The following is a 22,484-nucleotide window of genomic DNA, read 5'->3' on the forward strand; positions in this document are numbered from 1 at the left end:
ACTTAATTAATCCATGCCAACACAGACAATAATCCATGCCAACACATCCATGCCAACACAGACAATAATCCATGCCAACACAGACAAGAGCAGGAAAAAGTTAAGTCCTTGCCAACTGAACACACTGTGTATGTCATTGATAACAAAAAGCATAATTGTTTGACAAGCAAATAGCATATCCTGCCCACTCTCCAATGCAAAGGTCTACTCTGGTGAGGAAAAATATTAAATATTTTTGTTTGAACATACTCACTGCTACCAATCTAGATATCACTAAGTTCTAAGGAGTTGAGATAGTCACACTGGACTAACATAACAGAAAGCATTGGTGGGCAACAAGATCCTGGCCAACAATGGTGAATAGAATCACAGGAATAGGTGAAAAAAAGTATCTAATTCATCCTTTAAATCACTTTATTCAGTGTTATATTGACTGCATACTGTTTATTGTACTGGAATGAACTAGAACAAGAGATAATCACTAGGACAAATGATAAAAGTCTGTTTAACTTATTTTTAATTACTCAGACATTTTTTTCTCCATTTTAAAGTGGAATTCTGCTTTTCTCCTGACTTCAATCAGATTTTTCTTGATATAGTCCATTTTTTATATCATCTCCAATCCATTTTTTAAAAATGGTCTGTCCACTCCCATTCCACAATGACCCTTGTAAATTATTCGTTCCATATATTAGTTAGCACATGACTCTCAAAAAGAGTATTCTGATTGGTCAAGGTTTAAATTCATCCAGTGAATCTTCGTGTAATGGAAACTGATGGCAATGGAAGGAAGAAGCATGTTTGCAAAATATGGCATCCTGAGTTTTTGAGAGACCATGACACAAAAAGTTTAGATAAAGGTTTAAAAAACATGGAAATGGGAATGGCTGGAGTGAAAAGTTGACAGAAATTTAGTTGGACAGTTTATAAGAAAACTGAATGCTAGAGGACAGGCATTTTGTGACCTCAGCAATAAAGATCTCAATTAAGGTTATTGCGGTTGAAAGAGCTTGGAACAGCACCTACAAAAGAAGTTGCATAGGGAAAAATTGAAGCTCAGAAGGCTTCTGGAAAAAGTGCAGTTAATTACTATAAGAAGAAAGATTTCTTGCATGAGAGAAAAGATGTAGCCCTCTGTCAGAATATGTGCACTGCATGTCGCCAAGCAACAGCTTGAAGGGAAAAAGGCTCTCATTGAGAAGGAAAAGAAATGATTGCATATTGAGCAAAACAAGTCAGTGTTGATAAAAAGGAAGGCTAAAGAAATCTTTGCCTAAGCCGCAAAAGAGCTCGACTGGCATATCAACAGGTTGTGTCCATTGGAGAAAAAGACAAGTGAATGTATGGGATTATTTGTATATAGTTGATGTACTTTGGTGTTTTTTTTACAGATTTGTTATGAAATTTTGCTGCATAAATTGAGAAATTATTGTGATTTAATTACGATGTGAACACTGACATGCACATGAAATAACTGGGGAACAAATTCATGTGACTATAAATATTGTGAACATTTTTGGTAAGTTTATTAGTTTTTCAGATGATTATTGTGGTTTATTTTATGATCATAAGTTGTACAAGGAGCAGTTTTTTATGAGTGTATAATGTGTTTTTGACTGGGGGCCTTTGGCCCCCTGGACCTCCAGATTAGGGGTGCTGCCCCTTGAGACCTAGTTGGGGGAGGACATTTAATGTGCTTGAATTCTCACCTGCTGATTATAAAAAGCAAACAATAAGAAAACTCATTTGACTTTAAATTCAACTGAATAAAGCATAAAGAAATTAAAAATAAATGTTTTTGCAGACATGCGAAAATTAGCACTTCATGGACAAAAAAAAATCATATCGAAGATAATAATAAACATTTTTGCTGGCAATAAAGAGACACCTTTTAGTAATCTAAGAAGATGGTCAAAAATTAGAAGTACAGTACATTTAGTAGTAGAAATGTATCCTGTAGATTATTATAAACAATATCAATGGTTCTCCAAATCACTTTCCTCGTAAATATTTTGGTCTATGATTATGCAGTCTAATGCAGAAATTAATATTGAACACAAAACATCTTGCATATAAGCAGAATTCCAAGTACATTCCAGTGATAAGTTTTGTTCCACTGATTTTATCCATCTGGCATAAACCACAGTAGGGTGATGATTGGTGGTATATACATTCTCCAATTTCTTCAGACAAGATTTATTTTTCTGAAGACAAAAGTCTCAGTTCTTCCTTCTGATAAATTTTTATTTTGTAAAATCTAAAATATTTTTTCAATGAAGAAATGACGTGGGCTACCATTTTAGCAACTCTACTAGACTGAGTTTAAAAAGAGCAATTTTGATTTGGTTAATAGTTCCATTGCATACAATCACATGCTTGGATTTCAGACATGAATGGAGTGGTAATGGAATTGATCATACGCGAGTTTTCAGCAACCACCCCAATTGTTTTGATATGATGCATATTACACCTTTGAAATGAACTTATTTCATTTCTGAAATTAGTGCTGTGCACATGTGCTAATTGCCAGGGAACAGAGCATTGAAAAGGGATAAAATAAGACATTACAAGTTCCCAACCATTCCATATATTTTTTTTGTTGGGCTTATTCAGTCACTATTGCATAGATAATCTAGTTTCATGCTGAAAATGTGCTGTGCATTTGATTTGAAAACTTCCTCCCACAGAGAAAAGTTAGTATGACCTTTTGTGAACTACTCTGTATGTTGCATGACCGTGTAAAGAAGCTAGATATTAAATGTCATTCTTTTTCACGTACATCAACTTTGTAGACATTTGCCAAAACCGTCAGAGAAATTATGCGTGTAATAACGTACCACAAATAAAAGTGGTCTCCTGCATTTTTATGACTTTCTGGCACCTGGAATCGAGCTGATTCTCATTTGTTGGCTTCAACACGTTTGGTGGACTGTGAAGCCCTTCCAGAAGGAGGGACTAGATATTCCTCCAGTAGGGAGGAGAAGACAACACATTTCATATTCCAAACAGCATGGTTGATTCCTCCTGTTGGAGAGGTAGAGAACTACAACAGTGGGTTGCACTCTCCCATTAAGGAGGTTGAGCACTGTGACACAGCTCATGCTTCTGGCAGCATGTTGCTGTCCCCTGTTAGGGAGGAGAGGTGCTGCACTCACTTTGCACAGAGTGATAAAGAGTTGAAGCCCTAGCAATTTAACCCCTCTCTTGTGATGCCTCCCTCTCCCAAACATCCCAGTAACTGCTTTTCTCAATGGCTTGGGTGGGTCTTCTCCCTCTTGAACCAGGGTTATCAACTCCAGATTCGAGAACAAGCCACACTATCGAGGATTTTCTTTCCCTAGTCCTGTTTGGTGAAATTGAGGGAAAAGGTCATATCCTTTGCAGGATGGGGCAATCAAGAGGGTCCTGAATGATCCCTCCCTTCTACTGCCAAATGCTTCTGGTCACCAAAATAATCTGGAAATTTCAAATCATAATCAGTCTCTCCCCACTCAGCCAGTTTCTTTTGAGGGAAACCTTCAAGATGGAGACAACCTCAATGTGGAACACTCTTTGTCTGTTCAATTGGGCCGTCTCCATTGACCTTCAGGATACCTATTTGCACATCCCAGTATTTCCTCCACACCACAAATATCTGCATTTTTGCTTTAGACCAGGAAGTTTTTCAATTGCAGTTTCTGCCATTTGTAATCTCTTCTGCACCCAGCATCTTCACCCAAATTTTGGGAGTAGTGGCCTACCTCCGACTACTGGGAATACCAATTCTCTAGTATTTCAATGACTGGATTATATCCTTAATATCCAGGTTCAATTGCTTCATCTGTTCTGTTCATTATCCAGCGTAAGTAAGTTGGGTCTTTTATCCAACCTCTAAAAGTCAACTTATTCCATCACAGCACTTTGTTTACATGGGGATGAACCTCCTCACTAACCAGAAGTTACTCCAGGTTCCTCAGGATCATGTGGCTCAAATTCTGACCCTCCTAGAGATGCCACAAGCAAAACCTTGTTATCTACATTCCTTTATCTGTGCATATTGGGAACCTTAAATACCACTGCCAACTTGATGCCTTTAGGACATCTCAAATTGCAGCCTCTACAGTTCCTCCTCACATCTGCATTCAGTTTGGTGGATGAATCAGGATAGATTCATGGTGTGGGTGCCCATTCATGCACCTGACCCCCACTCCTATCTGTTTGCCAATGTGTCAGATTGTGGTTGAGTTGCACATTTAGAGCCAGGGGGCTAATTCTCAAGGGTGCTTGGACTAAGGCCAATTTGTCATGCATATTAACAATATAGAAATAAAAGTAGTAAATCTAGTATTGCAAGGGTGCATCAACTGAATAAGTGATTGATGTGTCATGACCTCCCCAGAGAAAACATTCATTATATCATATCTACGACATGAAGGAGGCACATGTACTCCTTCTCTTTGCATAGAGGTTTGGAACCTCATCACCTGGGTAGCCTCAGAGGATGTCATAATCAGAGTTCAACACATCCCCAGCAAGATGAATGTATTAGTGGACAGCTTGTCCAGAACAGACAGAACTGTCCTCACAGAAGGGTCTCTTCACTTATCACCCTTAGGAAGTCCCCTGGTGGACCTGTTTGTGACCAGGCTGAGCAACAAAATTCCCTTTTGTATCTCTACTGTCCCAGACCAGAGAGCATGGACAGTAGATGCATTCAGCTTCCATTAGGATCGCCTTTTCATATACACCTTTCCACCATTCTAACTGCTACCAAAATGTCAACACTTCTGCAAAATGTCAAAACTTCCACTAGACAGATCACCCCAATGTGCCACTAGTGTTCATCGTTCATTGATCTCCTAGACCTATTGATCGATTGACCCAGGTCTCTACCACTTAAGAGGGTTTTCCTGTCAAAACACTGGGAATCCCTTCTCCATAACAGTCCTCATGTTCTCCTTCTTCACAACTGGCTCATTGTAGCCACTTACCTTATGGCCGAGCAAACTTAAATGTTGTTAGATCGAGTGATAATGCATGAAATTGATATGAAAATTACTTATTTTCTCAGAAATTATGAGTATTATAATCGTTTTGTCTTTAATCTGCTGCAAGACAAGATAAAACTACGGTGTTGATGAAATGTTACCTGGCACTTGTGATTTGCATTGTCAGTCACATAAGTACAGAAATCTAACAACCCACATTTTCAAATGTTGTAGAGAAAAAGAAAGAACAAAAATTCATCGAAAGTCGTATGCTGGTTGTAATAAAAATACAAAAATGAAGAACACAAAATTCTCCATATTTATATATTCCTAGAACAACTTCTGGAGTTTTGTATCATGTGACTACCACGTTGATCTCTGCTTGATGAATGAGGCTGGCCAGATTGCTGGTTTTTACAAAAAGTATCTGACTTTCATTTAAAATAATTGAATTTCTGTGCAACAACATTAAAAAGGAGTTTGTTGTTGATATCACATGACTATTGGACTTCCGATGTCATTGTTTGAGATTTGTGAAGTCATGTGACTAGTAATGCAAATGGCGAGTACAGGGTTAGGTTTCATCTATGCCGTATTTTCGCCTAGTCTGACATAACGTTTATAATACTTGCCATTTCTGAAAAAATAAATTATTTTCCTATCAATTTCATGCAGGTATGAGTCAATATAACATAAGTTTAAATTTTCTAGGCCCACTGGTAAGCGACTACCATATGTCGCTACCGCACGGTGGTGGCAAATTCCAAAATTTCGATATGCAGTGACCCCACACCCCAACCTAAATGTTCAACTTTGAAAAATGGGATGGGAATATTCAGAGGAAACTTGGATTAGAAAACGGACTGCTATTCGTTTTAAGCCAGATTTGTATCTCCAAATTGTTGAATCTCAAAGCTGTCGTTCCTTGTATTACAATGCTGTCTGGCATTTCTGCACTTAAGGTTTCCGTCTCCAATATTGAAGTGACCGATTGACGAAAATAAAATACAGCAATGCTTACCATTTGAAAAGAGGCAGTTGTCACCAGAATATTCTGTTCAAAATAATATTAATTTTGGACACAGGGGATACCACCCCCGTGTTTTCCTGACACTCTATATGTCGACCTATTCTGCACACAGTGTTGAAAAGATGTAATATTTATTAATCAGGCAATAGAAATGAAATGCATTACTTTGGACTGTTTCTGTCAGCATTTCAGTTGAGTAATTAGGTCAGATTTATAGCTAGTTTTACAAAATTGAACATAATAATGCCAATAAATGGCAAGATATATTAACACATTAACCCCTGGAGGTTTTTGTCATTTTTGCCTGAAAATCGAGTAGGAAACACATTTTGAAAGCTAGTTCTGAATAGATCCGAAAACACCAAATCCCCAGTGATCTTTCAATAAGATATTGCCTAGTTGTGTTAGAAACATCGTTTTTCATTTTCTGTTTGACTCGCGCATGAGCAGAAGGGTGAAAATTGGAGTCTTTTTTTTTTGTTGTTAAAAGGATCCATTATATTTGTATTGAGACCACTCTTTATTCCAAATGCCCATCTTATCCTACTTTTTGCAAAGGCTCATCTGTATGTTTGCAGGTCATACCGTTTTGCCTTAGATCTGAGACCAAAATGTCTAAAATCCAAACACAAAATCGGATTCCGACCATGGGCAAATTTTGGGTAGAAAAAAGTCGGGTCCATAAAATGAGTTTTTTTTTAATCTGTATTTTGTAGTGCAACTAGATATCCCAGATTATTTGGTATCATTGTAGAGCTACATCTGTCTACCTTTCTATAATAGCACCCACTTTAGTCTATCATGCATGACCATGACGCTACAGAGCTTGGCAGTAGGCTACTACCTCCTGCCCTGTTAAGTCATCGCTAGGGGTTAATGTGTTAAGCAAACAAAACCAAGCTTGTAAAAAAGTTAGTAAAGTTCAACATTTTGTAAAAAAAATAATCTATTATGTGGAAGAGAACAACAATAAGAGGGCAACAATGAATAGGATGTAACATGTTTACAATGTCTTGCTGATGGAAAAAAATTACTTAAGAATTTAGAAACAACATATGCTGGTGAATTTCTTGAGAATTTATATTCTAGCGGCAAGTTGACAAATTGGGTAGCAGACTATTTTGTATGTGTGGAACAACTTCTTGCAAAAATGGAAATTTGGATTAAAATGCAGTATTGTTTAAGGTATACATTTCCATCTTTTATATAATGTATTTATTTGTATGATTCCAAAAGGTATATAGTAAATCGGATTTTCTGGGTTGCCGGTTCAAGAAGGTCATGGAGTGGGTCTTCATGTTGACATATAGAAATCACATTTTCATATGCATTTTGAGTCAAAATGCCTGATATTTTTGTACACTTTATGAATATCACTTTTCTTAATAAAATTGTGATCATTTTTTCTTGATACAAAATGGATTTTTGATCCAAAATAACAGTAATCCAATGTTTACAGAAATGACATCATTGCACAGAATTACCCAATGCGCAGAATTGGCAGACATGGTGGTATATATTAAAAAACAATACGAGCCCCTGTATCAATACAGGTTTGGGGTCTGGTTTAATGAATTACAAGAAGTTGATTTTACAGAACATTCAGTCCTGGTTTATACAACAGTATATAATTTTGAAGGTCTTTTGCCAAAATTTAAATCAACCCTTTTGAAAATGTTTTTTAAATGATGGATATTTGACCAGATCATCTTTAGGAGATTAGGTTGTTTGAAAAATCTTGTTTGGGATTTTATTGGCACATATAAATTCAGCGTTAAATTCTTTTCGTTACAAGACAAGATTCTAATTATTTGCATTTATTGATTTTTTTTATACTGTAATAGAAAATGTTACTTTCTATGAGATGCATTTATATATTGCTATAGAATTCTTTAGAATTAAAGGTTTGAAAGGAAACAAAACATTATTTATGTTCATTATGTTGTTCCCACTTAGCAACATAATGCAGCAAAATAAAGTTAGAATTTTTATTCTGTACATTGAAGTGACTTTGTATGCCAATTTATAGGAATATAATCAGACTTGTTTCATGTGATACATTTTGTGGTTTTGTACATGATCATCTTTTCTGACTTTGATTTTTTTGGAGAGCTTTGAAAGAGAAATTTTTAGATTTAGAAAATGCATGTTTTTTAATCTAAAATGTTCTTTAATTCCATTCAGTAATGGTCATACATGAACCTTGAAAAAAGTAATTTCATCCTGGAAAAACCCAGGCAATGACCTGGAAATTTATCTTTAGAAAAGCATGGGAACCATGTCTCTCCACCAGAACAAGTTTTGGGCTGAGTTGCCAGTTGCATAATACAGGCCAGGAGAGCTTCTACATCCAAAGTCTCTGATGCCAGATGGAGAATCTTCTGTGATTGGTACAGCAGGAAACACATTGATCCTCTCTTCTCTTCTGTAATTTCCATTGCTGATTTCCTTTTGAGACCAAAAGATCTTATGCATCCATTATCAACGGCTATCGAGCTGCCATCTCCAACATACCTGAATTATCTCAGGACACAGAGATTGGTTCATATTTGCACTTTGTTAATATTATTAAGTATTTTGAGCTCCAGAGACCTGTCCCCCATTCTCTTACATACAGATGGAGTTGTTTTTGTCTTTAATAGTCATTATCCTAAGCCTGGTTTGAACCATTGATTGAAGCTTCCTTTCAAGACTTTGTACTCAAAATTTTGTTTTTATTTGCTCTTGCTTCTGCAAGGCGAAGATGTGAGATTTATGCCTTGACTATTCAGTTGATCAGTCGAACAAGTTCTAAATGTTATTGTGTATGTAACATAATTACAAACTACCTTAAATTAACCGATTCATTCATAATTGTGATCCAAGTTTGCTAGGCAACCCAGCAAAACAAAATACTTCGTCAAATAAAGAGCTTGGTTTCACAGATACGGACCATTGTGGGCAAGTGAGTTTCAGGGAATTCTTGAACTGGCACTTAGAGATATCCTCAAGGATGATAAGAAGTTTCACTATTACTTCCAATGAAGTCTTGACATGAGTATTGTACTAATTGAATAATACAAAGCTTCTATGCAGATGATTGTTTCACAAAAAAAATGTTGCTAGTTATTTAAAAAAAGGAATCTTCTTTGTTGGACTAATCAACAAAACAAAAAGCAGTGACATAATACACAGATGTTTTTGTGTACACATGTATGTTTGTTGAAACCAGTTAGAATGATCTTTCACATGTTGGACATTTTGAAAATAAATCTTATTTATATAGAAAAATGAACAACTTCATTAGAAAAAGCATGTTATTAACATTTATTATTGATGTGATTGTGAAATGAGGATTCAGTCATTAAACAGCTCAGTTCCCTAAACCAAACAATATCAACAACATAACCCCCCTGTGGTTTTCTCGATGTCTAAGTGGATATTTTTCAATATTTAGAGGTCCCTCAGTAACTCAAGCCCTCACTTATAGCTGGCTGACTCTCTCTTTTTGGAGCAATTTCTGAATCTCCTGGACAATGGAAATTCGATAGGTGGCTACCTGATTATTCTTGGAGATTTCAACTTTCACTTTGACTGTCCCAGGAATCCAAATACATCAAAACTCATAGATTCCATTAATGTTTTCAACCTCAAACAGTCATTTAACCAACCCACACATAAACATGGTCACATTTTATCGTATGATAAATAGAACCAAACTAATGCACGACATCCAAGCTAACCTAACAACTTGCTTACCTCCTACAGCAGAACAACTCAATAACTGCCTGCGTTCATTGCTTGACAAACATGCCCCAGCTACCAAGTGCAGAATATCAATTCAGAAGTGTTCTTCATGGTATAGCAGTGTTAGGGACCAGCTTTGCACTGCTAAAAGAGACCGCCGTAAAGCTGAGAGGCTTTGGCTTTCCACCAGACTCACTATTCATAAGCAAATCTATGAAGCCACTAAGAAGAATGTCACAAATATGGTCCAGGCAGCGAATTCAGCCCACTACACTACTAAGATTATGGAAAGTTCAAGCTGCAAAGAGCTCTTCGAGATTACTAACAAGCTAATGTCAAGGAACAAATCTACATCACTTCCAACTACCTTCTCTCCAGTTTACCTTCCGGACATGTTTGCAAATTTCTTCCATGACAAAGTACAAACCATTAGAGATAAGCTTGACACCACAATTTCAACTGACTCATCGTCACCATACAATTGGGATACAGAATTTGAGTGGCAACCATTAGCAGCATTTGAACCTGTCTCTATGGATTTCATATGTACAATCCTGATGAAGAGTGCACCAAAGTCATGTGAACTTGATCCAATTCCAACATCACTGCTGCTTGAGTGCTTAGATCCAGTATTGCCTTCACTAACTGATGTTATTAATACCTCTCTCTCATCAGAGGAATTCCCATCATTTTTCAAAACTGCCATTGTAAAGCCTCTGCTGAAGAAACCAACACTAGACTATAACAATTTAAAGAACTACCGCCCAGTTTCTAATCTCCCATTCATATAAAAAAAATCTTAGAAAAGGTGGTTCTATCCCAGCTTGTATCTCATCTGATATCAAACAGTCTTTTTAGCAATGTACAATCTGCATATCGCCCTTGCCACAGTACTGAAACTACTCTTCTAAAAGTAGTTAATGACATTCTCTCTGCGTTGGATAGCGGAAAGATTACAGTCTTCACCCTCCTTGATTTGTCTGCAGCATTTGACACAATAGACCATGATATATTACTTCACCATCTCCAGCATGTATTTGGCATTCATGATACAGTCTTACTGTGGTTCAAGTCCTACTTGGTCAACAGGATACAAATTGTGTCTTCAAATGAAATACATTCCAGCCCAGTTCATCTGTGTTGTGGTGTTTCACAGGAGGTGTGTTCTTGGACCTGTTCTCTTCATTCTATACACTCAGTCGCTCTCAAGTGTCATAGATCATCATCCAATGTCTCACCAATTGTACACTGATGACACCCAAATATACAAATCTAGCCACCCAGCTGAAGTTGATGCTACCATCCAAGGTGTAGAGAGGTGCAATTCTGATGTGAAATCATGGATGACATGTAACAAGTTGCAGATGAATGATGATAAAACAGGCCATTCTGATCACAAGACAAAGACTTTCTCATTCATATCATTTACCTCAAACAATAAATATCAGCAACACCAACATTAAATTCACACAATCAGTACGAAACCTAGGTGTTACTCTGGACAGTACTCTCATATTGCACCAACATGTCATGAACATATGCAAGGCTGCATATCTTGAACTGAGATGCATCAGCTCCATTCGCAAATATCTTTCAGTTGATGCCATTAAAACACTTGTGTGTTCATTAGTACTTTCAAGACTGGACTATTGTAACTCAATTATGTCTGGTTCATCTCAATATCTGCTCCAGAAACTTGAAAAAGTTCAAAACACAGCTGCTCGGATCATGCTTAGAGTACCACGAACAGAGCACACCTCCCCGCTGCTCTGTACCCTACACTGGCTATCCATTCGATCCAGAATCAAACACAAAATTTGTTCTCTGTGCTACGTTTCACTGTTGGACTCTAGTCCAACATACCTATCCCACCACACCCATGTGTACACATCAGCAAGATACTTATGCTCCTCTTCTGACAATCGTATACTCATTATTCCCACTATGAAAAAAAGTCATATGGACAGCGATCTTTTGCATACCAGGGCCCAGCAACGTGGAATGAATTGCCCACTGAACTTAGACACAAAGACACAGTGATCACATTCAGGAGTGCTCTCACAACTCACTTATTTTGACTGCAAGAACAAACTTAAAGACCTAATAATGTTTCCTACCTCAAATATTCTCAGCATGTTTTTTAATGTTTTCTAATTTCATGGTGTTTGTTTTGTAATCGTGTCATTATATATTTTTTATCTTACAGGTGTTGTTGAATGTTGTAAAGTGCTTAGAGCTTCTAAAGATTAGGCGCTATACAAAGTCCTCATTATTATTATTATTATAGTGCAGTCTATGTTTGTGGACCCTCTTGTGCACAAGTTATCAAGGGAGAGGTGTATTGTGTTTGGAAACCAATTGAATACGTATTTAATCTTCATATAGTTAGTTACAGCCTCATTACTGTGATAATATAGCAATATTCAGATGTTGAACAATAAAATGTAATTTTAAAGAATCTCTCCTAGCCCTGTTAAAATCTTTGGACAGTACACCAGAAGAATAAATGAAACCATGCAATCAAACAATAATATAGTCCAAAACTGTCCTTCTCTGAATCTTACTGATGAGCATTTTGTATTTCCAGTGAATAATAATTGTGAATAGATAATTCCACCCAAATGAAAAATAACAGAACAATAAGACTTATAATGCAAGAATGAAGAATTTTTCAAGCCAACGTTGTTATAGAAACAGCTACAACTCAAAAATAGAACCAAGATAATGGTTAAATGTTCATTTCTAGAACATTGTAAGTGGTTAACAAGGTAATGTCTGTTTATTAAAATTATAATAAAGAACATGGCAAACACTAGATACACCAAATTTTTCCATGGGGAACTCCATTGTTCTAGACTCAGATTCAAATAAATGTGTTTACCTCCAAATACAGTGATCTAAACATTTAACCCTAGAAAAATATTAGCTATATACTATGTTATTTACAAAATTAATGTACCTAGTCAGGTACAGAGTGAACTTGATTTTGGACTAAGATTAATTACTAATTACAAATATACATAACATATTATCATTAAGAAAAGCCAGTAGATTATACATCTAGCATCACTGAAGTGCTTTAAAGTTTCACATAATCAAAAAAAATATTTAAATATTCAGGTCCCTGAATAAATTAACATAATCCAATATGTACTGACTGTTTAAATTTAAGATTTTTAATTCTGCTAATCCAATGAAAAATATTATAAATAAATCACTATTTCTTCTAAATGACTAAAAAAGCTAGCATAGACTGAAGAATGGAATGTGGTGCATATTCTCATTGTATAGTCTCTATTTACACATCAAATCAGCAGAATCTGATTACTAAAAGATTCTGGAACAATTAAATTGTATTATTTCAGAACAACTCAAAAACACTCATTCTCTGAGCTTAAACTATTGAACTAATCAACAATTAGGGCATGCATGATAACTCAACAAGGCAAATACATTCCATTTTGAACATAATGTTTTGTGACCTCCATTTGAGTTAGAGCATTGCCTACTTGACTGACATTGTTGTTTACTTGACCTGGGCAATCAGACCTTGGCTCATGAATGAGATTCCTATAATGTACTTTACTATAGTGCTAACCAGCCACTGAAATAAAATTTAAATGTCATTAACCCAAATGATTTATAATAGAACTATATTTATATTAAATTAAAATAGACGATACAGATATCCATAACACATTAATATAAATTGAGCAATAATAGGTACACAGTCTATCAGTTGTTCTTTTTTGAGTAAGCTTCCAGTAATATCTAATTTCAAGTTCAAAGTTGCTGAACTGGTTTTTGCAATTTTATGTATATCACAATTTAAATGACTGTAAAACAGTTTGATTTGTGTACTGAATGACATTTTAACACTGTTGATCCATCTTTCTGTCAGCCTTGTGAACACTCGAGCATCCCTGTAGTGACAATGTAACTGAAATTTCACTGAAAGTTTTGATCAAAATATTAATGAGATTTTACTGAAATATTTTCAAGATTTCATAAAATGTGGACTAAAACTTTCATTGAAGTTTCTTTGAATTATCAGTGAAATTTGACTGAAATAGTGAAATTTCATAGTTACTATAGTGAGTTTTACAGAATGTTCACTAATGTTTTACTGAAATTTCAGTAATTTTTCACTTACATGTCAAAAGGTTAAAAGCAAAATAATGAGTAATAATTAGTCAGCATTTTATGAACCACTGTAATATTTCAGTGTAAAATTAAAAAATTCTACAGGTGTTATATGGCATACATGAAATATGGGTGTTATATTGTAAACTGGATTTTTTGAATGTACAAACCATGTTGTTGTGATTGCCTACTTTTGAGCCTTTGAACCATAAGCAGCTGTAACAAAGTTTATCATGATCTAATTACAATGATTTTACTCAGAATTCTAACACAACTGAAGTATTTTGCTAATATCAACAATAATTTGATTTATGTCTTTGAAGGATAATTCTACTTGTGGATCAAGAAAAAAAAAAAGTAAAGATACAACAATCTTTGATAAACATGGTTCTCTGGCAACTTCCCCACCATTGCTCTATATGTTGCCCTAATCTTAAAGTCTGGGAAGGAATTAGTTTGGATTTATATAACTTCCTATCATACTGGTCCAATTCTTTAGACAGTATTTTAGAGTTGGTAGTAGTAGTTACTCTTTATGGCAGAAATTGCAAAATGCTAGTCCAGGTCCTCATTTTTCTTACAAATTGACCAATTGTGTTCCCTTCGAACTATGCATTGAAGTGATTCTCATTTCCACACAATTTTCATGCTGTTATGCAAACTTTTTGTGTCCATGTTACTTATTGATAACTGGAGGCACATTGATTACCAAGCATACTCATTCCCATCAGCTTCAGTTACCTGAAGATTCATTGGTCAAGTACAAACATTTGACCAATCAGAAAGCTATTGACAATGATCGTTGTTTTAAAAATATAAGGAATGAATACTGTTGTAAGGATCATTGTGGAATGGTGCCAGACAGACCATTATTTGAAAACTAGATTGGAGATGATATACAATGTTTGGCCCATATCAAGGATAATCTAACTCAGGTTAGGTGAAAAGTGGAATTCTGCTTTAAAGCAGAAAACAGTCTTGTCTGAGGGCAGTTAAATCCAATTCAAGTTAAAAGGGTAAAGAAAAAGAAAAAATGTGTAAAGTTATTGTTCTAAAAATGAACAATAAAATTAGAGGTATCAAAAATGGAAAATGTAAGTTTTGCTGATAATTATTCAAAATGTAGAAGAAATTAAAAGTAAATTATATTAAAATGGAATAAAAGTTCAATTTTCTATATCAGTGAAGTACTATTTCTTATGTATATTTTTCCAGTAAAATTTCAGTGAAAGTTCAATCACAAAATCTTATTGATATTTTCAGAAATTTTGGTGAAATAAGGGCATTACAGTGAATTGTCACACTTTCTCTAGGACCATATTTATTATTTAGTTTTGAACCAAATTTGCACTGAAGCTTCATCGCAATATCAGCTTAGATGAGTTCATTGATGAGCACATTTTGTACATGTCTCGTAGCATAGCACAACATTATGAACACTTAAGTTTCCACATTTTATATTATCAATCTATCTATAAATACATTGACGCAGTCAGACTTGACTACTAAGCAACTGGTGGTGTGTGGTCAAAGATAAAGTAAAGATGGAAGTGATAGGACAGTCAGGAAAGTAATGATAGGAAAGGCAGAAATAAGTAAAAGAGTGTCAGTGTATGTTTTCATCGCTTTATACTCAGACCACTCCAGCTACCACAGCAGCGATATGATAAGGAACTTGAACTGGCATAACCCTGACAATGACTAGGTCTTACTTGTATCTGACTAGTTCATTAGAATGTGATTTTGGAAAGCTTCTACTTGTGAAATACCAAGTCAGGAGCTTATGTAATTATTGATGGCAATTTGTTCCAAGTCCCTGTTGTACATTGGAAGAAGCTGAACTTAAAACAATTTGTTGATATTGACTTTAATTGGAACTTTTTATTTTGGTTTGCCCTAGATTAGCTATATGCCAGGGTGAGGTATTTGTCCACTGGTATGTCCACTAGGTTGTTCACAATCTTGTACAACATTGTCAGCTGGGCCATGGTTTGCTTGGATTCAAGTGCTTCCCACTGGAGCTGGTTCAACATTGCACTGACATTGTTAGTGTTACGATATTTATTTGTGGTGAATCTAGCAGCTCTCCTCTGAACCATCTCTGTCTTATTTATTAGATTTTTATTATGTCAGTTCCACACTGTGAGCAATACACAAGACCTGGTTGAACCAGAGTGAAATATGCTGCACTTTTTAAACTCTTCATTGTTGATTTGGAGGTTGCACCACAAGAAACCAAGGCTACTGTTCTCCTTTTTTACTATATTGTCTATGTGCCTTTTCCAAGAGAGGTCTCCAACCCCAAGATACTTTGATGTCTGCTCATTGGTTAACTTGTGCCCCTTAAGAGTCAGACATGACTGGTGATTTCTTCCTGTAAACTCTTAGGATGCTGCATTTTTCTGGGTGGAATGACCATAGGGCCAGTTGGTTAAGGTTTTCTTGAAGGATCTCACAGTCCTTCAAGGCATTTATTTCCCGGTAGACTCTATGGTCAGTCTTGTGTTGGATTTGACAATCACAGGTAGATCATTGATAAACACCAGCAAGAGGATGGGACCCAAAACACTACCTTGAGGTACCCCACTGACAGCCGTTGTTGGGTCTGATGTTGCTCCATCTACTATAAATCTCTGTGATCTGTCTGTCAGAAATTTCTGATCCATTTCTGGGTATTACCCCTGATGCCATAGTGGTCCAACTTACTGATGAGTCTTTCATGGGGGACACAATCGAAAGCCTTACTGAAGTCAAGGATAGCAAGATCATTCTGCTTCCCTCTGTCTAAGGGTTTGGTGAGCTCATCCATTAGGGTTATGAGTTGTGTTTCACAGCTTCGTCTGGCATGGAAACCATGCTGGCAGTCAGTTAGAATGTTGAAGTGATCTAGATGTTGCATCATGTTGCTGACTATGATGTGTTCAAGCATTTTGCAAATGATACATTGTAAGGGAGACAGGTCTATGATTGCTGGCCTCGAAATCTTTCTCCATTTTTGAAGATAGCTGTAACATTTGCTGTTTTCCACATATAGGGACATAATCTGTTGAGAGGCACTTCTGGTAAATATAACTCAAGTATGGTGCACACTCTTCTGCTAGATCTTTCAGGATCCTTGCTGGAATCATGTCTGGTCCTGTGGCCTTCTGTGGGCTATTTTTAGCAACAAGCTGTATACACCTTCTTCAGTAACTTGGATGTGAGGTATTGGTGGGTACTGATCTCCATGTAGGCTTGGTAGAGCACTCTTATCCTCTTGTATGAAGACTGACTGATATTGTAGATTCAGTATGTTAGCCTTGTCAGATGCCTCGGAATGTAGTTTCCTGTGTTTGTTGAAGGGTCCCACTTTACAGATGCCTCTGAATGTAGTTTTCTGTGTTCCTTGGGTGATGCCACACCACAGTTGTCTCTATGTAAGAACTTAATGTAGTTCCACAATCTCTTCTGCTTGTTTGGTTGTTGTTCTTGATTTTAGATTACCAACTTCTATCAAGTTTTCAATGTATCTCCAGTAGGCCTGCCATTCTTAGCATTGTGATCTTGCTTTTGCTTCTTTGTATAGTTTCCGAGCTCTTGTTTTTCCTGTTATTTTCTGTCTTGCAAACAATTTGTTCCGACTTCTGTGTTGGGCTCTAATGGATTTGTCTATCCAGGTCTTAGATGATATAAATATATCCATTAACTGTTTGATATTCTCCTAAAAAAAATTCCATGTGTCATCTGCAGAAAGGTCATCTGTATCACGTATGAATGATTCTTTTGATGACTTCAGTTCTTCACATATTTGGCCATAGTCTGCGTTCCTGTATTGGAAGACTTTATGACCTTTTGATTAGTGTTTTGTTGTTTGTGAAGAACAGATCAAGCAGATTTGAAGTAAATTCAGTTACACATGTTGTTGCATCTACAACCTGTTCCAGGAATGAGTCCTTTATAATATTTATTAGCTGTTAGCACTGGGCATTGTTTGTGTCTTGTAGTAGTGGACACTAATTCTCCCAGTCAATATCTGCCAGGTTGAAGTCTCCTTCTTGCCATGTGTGTGCAACTTGTGGGATTCTGGTAAGGCATGAGTGAAGCTGATCTAGGTAGTTTGGTTCGGTTAAGGATGGAGGTTTGTAGAAGGCACCAACATATAGGTCTGATGCCCCTTTACCCTTGATTTTGGCCCAAACTAACTCAAAGTTATTAGCTGCTTTTAGTTCTTCTGTCTTGCAGCTGGAATACTGGTCTGATACTAGGACAAATACAACCCCCATTGGATCCCTCTGGACAATTACATTTCAACCCAATTTACTTTGAAACTTCTAAAAGTATTTCAGAACAGTTCAGTAATGGCCATGTTCTGTAAATATTTTGTTGATTTATGGATTATGATTGTAAGACAATTGTAAGCTTAGGATTTTATAATACATAACCTTGTGCACATTGATTTCAACATTTATTATGAGATTTTAACCAAATTTGCTGTGAAATATAGGTGTAATCTCGACATTAGTTTGGATGAGTTTTATGAAGAGTACATTAAAAAAAGTTATTGACCCAAACTGTTTTATTAAAGGTAGTACTTTGCTCTTTCTTTTACTGGCACTTAGTCCCTAATCCACATTCAATGCAATTTAATACACTCAGATGATTTTGTAGAAGACCTGGATTTTTGGGTACTTCACCTCATTTTGGGTCTTCATCTCCATCCCACTTTTTGATCAGATGAAGATGAGGAAGTTTGGTCTTTTGACAAGGCAGTTAAGGTTTACAGCCTTTCTTTCACCCAGCTTTGTATTCCAAGCCTTTTGGTACTTTTAGCACCGGTATCCATTCTAGATTGAAGAAGCTGTCAGGAGCACATGGAGATGGTCATGGAGTTTTCATGGCAGTTGTCTAAGGGCCAGGATGCAGCCAGGTATGAGAAAGGATGATCTGTCGTCTCTTCAACACTGTAGCACCTAGAACACAGGCTTCACTTCCCCCATGGGTCCCTCAAGCCTCCTTTTCCAGATGTGGATTTTGGCTGGAACCAGAGCCATATTTTCATTAAGTATCTAGAGGTTTTGGAACTCCTGTCTCGTATCCTAGTTATCATAGCCTCCCATGTGGATTTTACTCTGTCTGCATCCTTCAACCTGTTGGAGCAATCTCAGTGTCTGTGGACTTTACTCTGTCTGCATCCTTCAACCTGTTGGAGCAATCTCATTGTCTGTGGACTTTGCTCTGACTGCATCCTTCAACCTGCTGGAGCAGTCTGTCTGTGGACTTTACTCTGCATCCTTCAACCTGTTGGAGCAATCTCTGTCTGTGGACTTTACTCTGAATCCTTCAACCTGCTGGAGCAATCTCTGTCTGTGGACTTTACTCTGACTGCATCCTTCAACCTGTTGGAGCAATCTCTGTCTGTGGACTTTACTCTGCATCCTTCAACCTGTTGGAGCAATCTCTGTCTGTGGACTTTACTCTGACTGCATCCTTCAACCTGTTGGAGCAATCTCTGTCTGTGGACTTTACTCTGACTGCATCCTTCAACCTGTTGGAGCAATCTCTGTCTGTGGACTTTACTCTGACTGCATCCTTCAACCTGTTGGAGCAATCTCTGTCTGTGGCCGCTTGGCAGAAACTACTGGAGATGGCTGGCAAGACATCAAGACACTTGCTTTCAATATCACTTTGTTTTGTAATTATTTCATTACATTCTCTGTGATGAAGCATCCATGTTCCATGAAAATACTTGTTTCTTTTTTCACCCTAAAGGGTTTCCACCTTGAAAACCTTATTGGAACTCAGCAAGAACCTTTTGAGGGCAGTGCTTCTTGATGTGACAATGTTACTCATCTACCATATCCCCATGATCTGAGACATAAGCATCACTGGTCTCTGGTTAACTCTTTACCTTCTTCAAGTATTCAGTGCTCTTCTAACAAAGCCTGCTAAGCTGCTTGCCTTCTAGCATCGGTTCGTAGGCTAAACCCCAGAGTATCATAAAATGGCTACCTGAGTGAGAGCTTCTTGAGTTAGTGCAAATGCTTAGCTTATCTTTGTTTTCTGTATCAATCTTGTCCCATGAAAACTATGTAATTTAATGAAAAATAAAATTTTAAACACTCACATAAGTTTATTCTGGAATTTGCTTTTATAATAAAAATAACATTTACTCCATGAAATGCCTTTGTTTCTGCAACTGAATTAGGTCACTACTTCGGATAAGGCTTCTCCTTACTTTCCTTTTTGGCATATCTATTCATTTTAGCTACCAATGACTGGAATATTACTTTGGGAAGAAATTTAAAAAAGAAATCTATCTCCCTTGCATTTTTATTGAAGCAAAATGTTGGCCTTGATTCTGCTTAAAATTGTCCACATGTACTGGCCCCACTTATTCTAACAATACAAGATGATTGCATCTTTTATCCTCAGATTCACATAAATTGATATCTGATCCTTCATTTTGCATTGATCATTAAAGTCAATGTAATTTGCAATGTCATAACTTAAAAATCCCTCAAAACTTTAGTCGGAATTGTCTGAATACATCAGTGTTGCCATTTTGTTTCACTTTCACAATGACCATGGGTCACTGTGACTCTTGTCACACATGCTTGCAAGCATATTGAAGATAGTGTCAATTCCAGATCTAATGACATTAGGTAAAGATCTTCGTTGACATCACTGCTGACTTGCCAGGGTGACAAGTTGTAGGTGCACATTTTAGTGAACTAATATCCCCACCTGTCCAGATTAATTAAACTTTAACTTCATGCTGATGTTTTGGTAATTGTAATGACACTATACCAGTAATTGATGACCCACATGACTTTTGCCTGAAAATGATATGTGAGGTTGAAGCTTTTCTTGATGCAGAAGCATTCACTGTCTCCAGCATGTATTTGGCATTCATGATACAGCCTTACTGTGGTTCAAGTCCTACTTGGTCAACAGGACACAAATTGTATCTACAAATGGAATACACTCCAGCCCAGTTGATCTATGTTGTGGTGTTCCACAGGGGTCTGTTCTTGGATCTGTTCTCTTCATTCTGTACACTCAGTCACTCTTAAGTGTCATAGATCATCATCCAGTGTCTCACCAATTGTACGCTGATGACACCCAAATATACAAATCTAGCCACCCAACTGAAGTTGATGCTACCATTGATCCAGAATCAAACACAAAATTTGTTCTCTGTGCTATGTTTTCCTGTTGGACTCTAGTCTAACATACCTATCCGACCTCACCCATGTGTACACACCAGCAAGATACTTGTGCTCCTCTTCTGACAATCATATACTCATTATTCCCACTATGAAAACAAAGTCATATGGACAGCGATCTTTTGCATACCAGGGCCCAGCAACGTGGAATGAATTGCCCACTGAACTTAGACATAAAGACACAGTGATCACATTCAGGAGTGCTCTCACAACTCACTTATTTCGACTGCAAGAACAAACAAAAGACCTAATAATGTTTCCTACCTCAAATATTCTCAGCATGTTTTTTAATGTTTTCTAATTTCATGGTGTTTGTTTTTGTAATCATATCATTGTATGTTTTTTATCTTATAGGTATTGTCTAATTTTGTAAAGCGTTTAGAGCTTATAAAGATTAGGTGCTATACAAAGTCCTCATTATTATTTTTATTATATGGCACATTCAGTACAAAAAGTACATATGTACAATATATGTAGTGGGCATTGCTGACACCACACTGATGGCTGTGTTGCTGCACACTGATCTAGCTGGGGTTGGTCTGTTGTCAGTTTTTCTGGCATTGCAGGTTATACTCTCAGAGAAGACAGCTGCTGCTCACTTTGTTTGCTGGAGCTCTTTTAGCTTGTGGCTGACCGTGAAAGCCAAAAAGCATGATGAAATTTGTGTCTTGGCCAAAGCAAAGCCCAACACAATCACAAACCACATATCTAAAATGCTAAATGACGATGCCTTCACTGCAGAAGGATACCTGCTTTTACAAGATGAACTCAACAAATACCAGTACATAGAGCCAATTAAGAATTAAATATAGTTTAATGTACACAGGGTACATGAAATATAACAAATGACTGGTTAAAAATGGAATTGGAGTTGTATGATGTCAAGGCCAGGTTCTGTGGTGTTGACAGTTTGGTGTATATGTTAGGAATGAAAGATTATGATAAATGTTTGACCTGGAAGTAAATAGTTTGTTAACCCATTCAATACAAAACTTGTGAAGGAGAAATAAAGGCTGCAAAACTTAGGATTTGTATGTTATTTTTATAATATTTTTTTTTAAATTAGTATTTTAAATATATCAGTCATAAATGATGTTAACAGTATTTCCTCCAGACATGAGGTATCTTCATCCCATTTCAATCATATATATCAGCAGGTCAGTGACAAAATCAAATTGTATACTGCTCTTTATCATTCACCATGATATATTGATACCAGGTTTGATATATAGTTTCTTATTAATAAGATTTGACAAGTGTTTTACTTTTAGGATTATCGAATTATGGAACGTTATGGGGGGGGGGGGAACCATTGAAATGACTAGTCCTTTTATGCCCTATGATGACTGTGGTAGGGGCATATTTTGTTACCATTGTCTGTCTAACCATCTGTCATACCATGGTTTTGTTTTT

General features: G+C 36.5%; 1 protein-coding gene across 4 annotated transcripts in view; it reads left to right on the plus strand.

Moving 5' to 3' along the window:
• LOC149784426 (DENN domain-containing protein 3-like) overlaps positions 1–22,484 on the plus strand; it is a 432,202-nt gene that overhangs the window by 297,445 nt on the left and 112,273 nt on the right. The window lies entirely within an intron of this gene.

The sequence above is a fragment of the Sinohyriopsis cumingii genome, chromosome 14 (assembly GCF_028554795.1).
Source record: "Sinohyriopsis cumingii isolate HCF-2022 chromosome 14, ASM2855479v2, whole genome shotgun sequence".
Taxonomy (NCBI): domain Eukaryota; kingdom Metazoa; phylum Mollusca; class Bivalvia; order Unionida; family Unionidae; genus Sinohyriopsis; species Sinohyriopsis cumingii.